Source organism: Gallus gallus, chromosome 2, assembly GCF_016699485.2.
Source record: "Gallus gallus isolate bGalGal1 chromosome 2, bGalGal1.mat.broiler.GRCg7b, whole genome shotgun sequence".
Classification (NCBI taxonomy): domain Eukaryota; kingdom Metazoa; phylum Chordata; class Aves; order Galliformes; family Phasianidae; genus Gallus; species Gallus gallus.
Window position 1 is genome coordinate 97,852,623 of NC_052533.1, and position 9,362 is coordinate 97,861,984.

The window sequence follows — 9,362 nt, forward strand, 5'->3', positions numbered from 1 at the left end:
GATTCTATGTTATGGCAGATAAACATCAGGTAAAGCCAGCTTCAGGTTAAAAAGTTTTCCAAACAGGCTTCAAATCTGGGGTTCAGTATGTTTCACACAGCATTTTTACTTTGTCATAACTTAAACTTTTGACAGATACTTTTAGCAAGCTTCTGTACATATTTTTCATCTGACAGCTGGGCGAGTCTGAAACTGCAACTGCTGGATTTCCATCCCTTCTGAAGACAACAGTTTGTATTGGTGACCCAGTCGATGAAACTAGAAAGTTTCCTTCTGAAGCTCACTGAGGTTCTGCCCCGACACAGCACTGACACAGCCTACAAGGCCTTTTCAAGGAGCCATATAAACACTGCATACTCACAGGGAGAAAGGCAAAGAATTGAAGCAAGATCAGTACCAGTCTGGAAAACAAAAGATAGGATTAAGCAATAAATTCTCTGTGCAGCAGCCATCAAAAAGAGCCAGTGTACTGCTTAACAAACATACTGTAATACTAACACTAACAGGTGATATGGTTATTTAAGGCTTCACGCGGGCCAGGGTGAATTATGAGGTCAGGCAAACACAAAATGCAAGAATAAAAACCAAATGTAAAACAGAAAAAGCACCTTTTTGGCAATCAAAATGTAACCTAGTCTTATACCAGACGAGGTCCTGACAACCATTTCAATCGGAGGAAAGAGAGCGTAAGACAGAGAGCTTGGAGTAAACCTCCTGAACAGGGGCAGCCAAGAGCCAGGTGAATTGGCTTCATGAGGATGAGGAGGATTAACCATCTCAGTGAGGGTAGAGGTAGGATTAGCCAAAAAGCAGCCTCTCCTGTGAAGCAAGTTCATAAGGACTGGAACTGCTAACATCAGACAAGTGAAAGACAGCCTGGGATTTAATGGAAGCGTATACAGTATTGTGTGTTCTGAAAAAAACTAGATGGGGCCCTTTCTTCATCCTGTCCTGGATTCTACTGTCACTGCAATAAAGCACAGCAATACCCAAAGAAATTAAGTAGTGCTTCTCTGTAAAGCACAGAATTAAATGAGGAACACACTGTCCTGAGAACAGGGGAGGGTAAGGCATAATCAAGATTCAAATACTGAGATAGAGAGATGAAAAATACTCGGAGTTATCATAGTTTATGATATTTTTGGCAGAGATGTTATACCTTGCAATTAAGAGAATAAACCAATTGCTAAATGCTACGATTAAAACTATGTGTAGGCAAGAAGTGACTCGCTGTGTGCAGCAGAGTTCATGAACCTCCTTCAAGAGCCAGCTGGAGAGTCTGTAAATGCAAAGCCTGGAAAGCAAAGTGTGCTGAAGCTCTTTTCTCATGGTGGCAGGAGGCACAGGGAGATCCTGCGAAACAAAATTGGTTCTAAAAAAAATGAAAGTAAATCAAAATACCACAGTCCTGCTTGAGCTATGTTTTTTTATGGTCTTTTACTCAGCCTCCCTTTTTAATTTTGCCCAGTGCTCTGTGCTACGCATGATTTAATATTTCAAATTCATTGCCTCTCTGATCCAGATCTACCGGGCACTTTGAAGTCAGACATAGTGACACCTTTTTAAAATGACTTAGACAAAAACAACTGCTGGCATTTTTTGGTATGCCTGTGAAAATGTGTAAGACCTAATCATTCTGCATGCTTTAAAAAGTGGCCTAGAAATACATATGGCAAAAAGTATTTTCGCGTGTCTTGAAATAAACTTAGAAAGAAAATCACTTCATTTAAGAAATCATCTTTAGACAATTTAGCAACTATTACTTTGTGTGCCCAAATTCTTTAGAAACCATTTATCCAAGCAATAGTTAGAGGTAATTATCCAACCACATGCATACAAAGAAGGTAAGATCTGTAACAGAGATAGCGTTTTTCAAGTCCATATTGCTGGAGAAAACAGACAAGCTTTCAGACATACATGCCCTCTTCCAGCTCATTTTTTCTCAAGCTACATAATTTGTTAAAATAAAATAAACCATTTACATCCCAGAACTAGCATGGCTGCAACGCTGACACTGATACTCACGAAGCCGAAGACTTAAAAGATGCTACATATGAGCATAAGTTGTCAGCTGAAAACCATTTCAGCACAGTGGTGAACAAAAACTAAAGCCTTACTAGCAAATACTTCTATGAGGACGCCTGTTGAAGTTCTACCTTAAATTTCTTTCTGGTGAGAATGAAAACCTGACAGGGTTTTTTAGCTTTATTTCATATTTGGCTGTTGACGTTAATAAGAATGTCCTGTTCAAAGAACTTCAATGCCAGGAAAAAAAAAAAAAAGACACAGGGGTGACTGGATGCTGTAGATTCCTCAGAGTTATAAACGAAATACCGGAAAACACATCTGGGAGCCACATTGCTGAAGGCTGAACAAAGTGAACCTAATGAACTGAGGGGCTGAAGCAGTGTTGGAACTGAAGGCAGAATGAGCCCTGTGTATGCAGTAGACCCAAAATGTGGATAATCATGTCTACTTCCACCATTTGCAGCAGAAGGACTCCAATTTTGCTAAAACTGTTTCCAATAGAAACGCATCAGACCTTGTTTACTTCTCCTAGACATGTAATGAAAGAAGACAGCAAAATGCCAGAGAAAATTGCAGCTTTGCTTCTCAGTATTCTCCTGTGCCTTTTACAACTTTAATACTGAAAAAGTAGTGTTTCTTGGGTGCGAATGTTCTCCTTGTTCTACCCATAGGAGGTAACACAAGTTCCTCAATTGCAACCTTTAAACTCCTGGAAAAGTATGTTATATGCACAATTCCTGCATTTGCAGGATCCTGGATCTTTAATCTAGATGTGTTTGGAGAACAAGAATGGACTGCTTGGAAATGTCACCTAGTAGTTTGCTTTCTACAGTGGCCCTGTAGACAATAGCAAGGCTTTGAGCTGGTGTTGTCAATGATCCCTATCTACATAAATTTAATGGATGTTGGTGTCAGAAGAAATCATCCCTCCTTTACTCCTGAAAAGCATCTCACCTCAGTTAGTGTTTTCCACAACACTGGATGTTTATTCATATTTGTTTTAAGTGTGTAAGGCCCTTTATGTAGGTAAGACCCTTTAAGTCAGACTTGCTTTCATCTACAGCCTGTTCTTTCTCAACTCTCCATGTTACCATTTTCAGATGTGAATATGCCACGAGAGGGAGAAACTGAAGAGTGACTTCACTTGTATGTGGCCCTAGCTTGACTGTCCCCTTTGCACAAGCATCCCTCATGTCCTCAGTCAGGCTCCCATGCTGTGCATGGTGCAGAAGTCCCAAAGTTGCACAGGGAGACACAGCCTCAGCAGTTCTCCATCTCAGTCGCAGCCCCTGGAAGGCCTGGATTGCTGCAGGATGGACACCAGTCACTTAGGGATGCATCTCTGGAACCATTGCTGTCTGAAAACAGAAGCCATCATTCCCAACCACAAGGAGAGGAGCCATCCCCAGGCTCCGGGCCTCGCCATGGCGACGCCACGTCTCCCTTGGAGCTCCCAAGGATGTCTCCAGGCACGAGACCAGAGCTTGCTGGCCTGGGATTGCTCTGTCTGCCTCTGCTCGCACAGCGCCTCGAGCGCAGCAGTGCTCATCATCAGCTGGATTTAACCAGAAACTGCCAGTTGCTGCCAACTTGAAAACAAGCAGAGGCTCCCAAAGCCACAGCCACGCTGTGTGCAAAGCCTCGGTCTACCTACAGGTACTGAATTAAGTCATATAAAACACACGCAGCAACAACAACAGATGGGATAGGAAGACAACCAAGCAGATACAAGCATTGTACCTGTTGAATGCTGCCAGGTACAAGACTTTGGCAGCGGCCATTGTTGGCTGCAGAGTAAATCGTTGGGTTTGTTCAGTTTTGTTTGGTTTCTGTTTTGAAGAGATCCCTTGCAGACACAGCAGCTCCTCAGTACATGGCCTTTCTTTTTGTTACGCGGTGTTCCCGAACAATGAGGCCCCGCGAGCTACAGCTCTGCAAATAATAAATAGCTTTAATTAAAAAAAGATTGTGTTTGTAGTTATTTATTTATATCTTTAAAACCAAATTGCCACTCCCAGGATATTCATTCAGCTCCGCAGACATATTAGAAGCCATGAGAAAATGAAGAAAATATTAAGTAGCTGAGGAGGGGATTTAGATGGGGGGGAAAAAGAAGTGACTGCTTCACATACAGCTTAGCTAGGCAGTGACTGAGGGGACATATGTTAACTGGCTATAAGCATTTGTTAGAAATAAACAGGCAGCAGAAGAAAAACAAGTTAGGATAGTAAGAGTGCAGCAACTAGAAATAATGATAACTCTGAGAAGGGCAAAACTCAGACTAAACACCAAATATTTTTTTACTTGTGTCCTAGGCAGTGGAACATTCCCAGGGACCTGAACAGAAATACCTTTGCTTAGTACACGTTTTTTTATCCTCCTGGTTTAAAGTCAGTCTGTATGGGAAACACAGTCTTGCATTGCTAATCTTGGAAACTGTCAGATAGTTCTCATCCATGAGCATCATCTTCCAGGCAGGGGACAGCAATTGCAGGAAATATCATTCACTGCCGAACTCACTTCTAAAAATTATCATTGCTTATGTGAGGTAAGAACAAAAGCAAACAAGTAGAAAAGAAAAAGAAGGGGCCTATTCATCAAAACAGTAATGCTGCAGTCATTCTGTACTGTCCTCTTTATTAGGACAGTGTCTTAGTTTTAGAGCAAAAGAAACGGTACAGAATAGTGTACTCCAAGTCCCAGGATATTTTAGAAACAGCATTGACCTGACTGAAAATTTTCCAGTGTTTCGGTACTTTTCAGCTGGTATCTCTTCTGCAATTGGTTAAGTGAAAACCAGGTGTGTATTCTCTAGGGTCATCTCAGTGGATGTATATTCAGGAATGACAATTTCTGGGTTATGTTCAAGCATTCCTCTGGATCCATGTCATCTTGGCAAACAGCTATAGATGCACATACTGACCTGTATCTCTTCATCTGCTCTATGTTTTGCTCAGTTCCGTAACCACAGCCAGTATTTGGATTTCATCACACAGAGGTGCCAAGTCTCTGCAGAATTAAAGTGAAAAAGTGTGACTCATCCTGAGGAAGTCCAGATGTAATGTTCCCATTACCTGTTACAATGAACACATTACCGTTTCAAAACAGCCCTAAATTTCAGGGGTTGCACTGAGAACTTCATTGCCTTTCATTATTATTTGGAAGAATTGCTCCCCGAAAGGTCTTTTCTCCTCTGCTGAACACACAGAGAACCTTTAACATCTTTCAGATTCATCCTGCTCCATAGCCACGCTTAAAGTTTACTCTTTGACAACCTCAGTCCCAACAAGACACTTCATAACTTTGCCAAGATTAACTAAAATGCTCAAAATTGAGCACCATTACTCAGTATCAAAGCAGTTCTAGAGCATGCTGCTCAACTCCTCACAGCACACAGAGACACAGAAAAGTGAAGCAAATTTTCTCCATACAGCTTTATGAACACCTTAGATTTAGTCCAAGAAATGGAACTGACTGTTCAAGTTGACTACTAAAGCAGTCTATATGCATCTCTGACTGCACAAAAATCTTTCCTCTTTCTTCTGCACCATCACAGAGGCTTCCTGTATTTCCTCTATATGCTCTGTTTTGCATTATTTACTGATCGTAGGATGGCCTGGGTTGAAAAGGACCATAATGATCATCGAGTTTCAACCCCCCTACTATGTCGCCAATCACTAGACCAGGCTGCCCAGAGCCACATCCAGCCTGAATGACTGTACTTGGGAAGATTTAGGCAATCCCTCCTGTACCACCATCTTGTATGTAAACATATTTTCCCTTGCCTTTGGCTTGAAAATATAAAATATAGGATACCATCCTTCAGTAGTCACAAACAACCATCTGTTCTCCAAACGCAGCAGTTAAAGAGTCTACTCATTTAAGAACTGCTGATAGTTCATACTTAACTTCCTTCAAAATAAATACCCAAAAGGACAAAAAGAAATATGACCATCCAAAGTTACATACATGCATTTGATACATGCTCTAATGACCCAAAGAATTTACTTTAGTGGCTCAAGGAAAAAAGCTGAAAATGAAAGGGTATAAACTCTTTAATCTGTAGAAAAAGAAAAAAAGAAGAGAAAAGAAATTGGCAGGACATATTTATGGAGATACGAGCTGATCTGTTTCTGCAAACTGAAATCATAGAGCCAAGGTGCATGAGCTGGTAAGCTTTAATTTTTTATTTTATTTTATTTTATTTATTTATTTTTTGCCTGGAATACTATTTCTTCTGCTACTATAACATATTTTCAGTAAACCAAATACATCAATTTTCTACAAGTTTGTGGGTATGCTTGAAAGTAACCTCATCTGGCACAAAGCAAATCTCCACTTTGTTTATATTCACATTTAACCACTGCTGAGTGCAGGGCAGCTAGCTTATCCCTAGGCTGAGGTCATAGAAATATTGCAGCTCACATCAAAGCTGACCAGAAGGCTGAGACAACCAATGCAATGACCTCATGTAAGAAAGGGTCTGAGTTCAGCAAGCTTCATCATGATGCCTTTGTACAGGGAGCCAGCACATCTGATCTGTGATTACAGCATCCCACCTCTGTTACTTACCACAGTGGAACAAAAGAAAAATTAGAAATCATCTTCATATATAATGTCTACTAGCAAGAACAGGCAGCAGAAGTGAAGTTGGGTTTATAGCCCTGTATTTTCCCAAACAGACATCAAAAGTTTTCTAAGCATAAATCACGTGTATCATCTGTAGAAGAAGTTTGTTCAGAGTGAATAAACCAGAAGGAAGATAAAAACATGGAATTTCCATAGCCGTCATATTTTGTGGCTATTTATGACGTTCACTTAGAATCAGAGAATCAGAGAATCAATATAGTTGGAAACACCACTAAGACCATCTAGTCCAACCATCATCCCATCACACCATGCCCACTAACCACTCCCCTCAGTGCCACATCCACACGGTTCTTGAAGACCTCCAGGTGTTCCACCACCTCTGCAGGCAGCCTGTGCCACTCTTTTTGAGAGCAAATTTTCCTTAATATCTAACCTGAACTTCCCCTTATGCAGCTGAAGGCCATTCCCTGTCATCCTATTGCTGTTGCCCGGGAAAAGAGGCCAACTCTCACCTCACTACAATCTCCTTTCAGGAAGCACGGAAGAATCTGTTGCTTACTCTGCCAGTTTCATTTGGGGACTGAAAGAAAGATGCTGGATAATGTCTGAGAGGGATGTTAGCGCCTCGCTACTCAATTCAGTGTACTTAGATTAGCAGCAGCAGTTGGAGCAGGAGAGCTGGCAGGAGGACACAGAAAGCAAGAACTGCCAGGTGAGACCCTGCTGCTGGTGACCAAAAATTGCTTTCTTGTGAAGGCTATCCCCAGAGAAGCATTAGGACGACAGAAAAAATGTGCTGTAGGACAAAAGGGGCTTTTGTTCTCCTGAAACCTCTGGTATGTTCTGTTTTAGGAATTTCAAGTCTACCACAACAGTATTTCAGCATTTCATCTACTCTGATTGGAAGAGAGGCAACAAAGAGAGAAGGCAGCAGGGCAGGAGCACACTCAAATTAAATGTAACTTTTAAAGACAGTAATGAAGCAACATTTTGGAATAAGATTGGAATTAATTATAATTATAAGGATGCATTTATGTAAAAATTAGTGTCTCAGGATGTTCCAAAATAAAAGTTAAAGCAACCATCCATGTGCTACCAATATGCAGTACTGGTGGTACTGTTTAATATGAGGACTCAATTACCCTTTAATAATATACTCATATTCACTTTTTTAAAACACATTTTCCAACTGCTATTTATTAAGAAAAAAAAAATCATAACAGATAATTGATTTCAGATCTAAAAACAAACAGAAACCTCAATAGCAAGCGGTGTATCCATGGCAAGATTAGCCACCATGAAGTCACAGTGATCTCTGTCAGACTAACAAATACCCATAGTACCATCCTCATGCTCTAGAAGAAGAATGTCAAATTCTAAGAGGAAAAGATGGAAATAACCTGTGACCAAGCCAGCAAACCCACCCCCCACCTCCTCAGGCATATGAAGACAGCCTCCTGTTACAGGATTACAGCATTTGTTCAGGCGGTAAATTCAAGCCCTAGGAATCAAGGACATGGTACAATGAAGGCTGCAGGGCTCAGAGGCCAGGAGGGCTTGTATTGCATGTTTGGTCCTCCTTGTTGGACTTGACCATACTTGCAGAGACATGGGAAGACATACTCAAGGAGTCTGGGACAGCAAGGAAGACAAAAAGTGAGTAATCTCTGGAGAAGTGGATTTTGCCACTGCCTCTGCCCCAGAGTTTCCCCAGTGAGTCCCAGGCAAGCTATTATGTACAACAAACTTTGAAAATCCCTAGTTCAAGGGCCCCTAAGTATTTGCAGACGCTGACTTATGCTCTCTGATGTCGTAAGCTACTAGACACTCCATCCAGCCAGGTGTTTTGGAAAATCCAAACAGACACATAAGTACATTTGAAAATTGTCTCTGCGTGGGGACCAAATTGCTTATGTATTAATAATGTGATAAACAGCTCATTAAGAAAAACAAGTTTTATCTGCTCTCATTCAAAGGGACTACAACAATAATAAAATAAACGAAGGGGTAATTTAGGTGAAAAAAGTATTTTACAAAGATTTTGATATGCAGTCAGGATATTGAAGGTCATTTTACTGAAAAAATAGAGTGCCCCCTAAGCACTCTCTGTGAATTTTCAGTCAAGCTTCCATTTCCATCCAAATCCAATCAACTGGAATGCAGATCTCTTTACAGAGAGAAGAAAAAAAAAAAAAGCAATCATAAGTAAAGCTTAAATCGATTATATAGACCCAGATTTCTTGTTCAGGACAGATTTTACTGAAAAAGAAAAGAATTATACTGGAACATTCTAGCAACTAAACCATCAAGTACCACAGGCAAAACAAGGCCAAATAAAAGATACACAAGAAACTTAAATAATGTTTTTCTCTAACTTTTGAAACATTTTGCAACCCCATTAACATTCCTATGTGATTACAGAAAGAGTAAAAAGTAAATATTGTCTGCAGAAACATTTCTACACTAACGTATTTCCAGAAATACTGGCAGGATAAATCTGGATTACTTTAATTTGAACATCCCCCAAACATTATAAACCTAAACCTTCCTAATGTAGTCATAACTATCCATGATTGTAAAAAAATCTTCATATTGGTAAAATGAGGTCACAAAAGATGTATTTTTTTCCTTTTAGACTAGAAAATTATTAAAACTTAAAGGTGGGAAAAAAAGAACAGGCTGCCCAAGGAAGAGGTGGAGTTACCATCCCTGGAGGTGTTCAAGAAACGTATGGATGTGGTTCT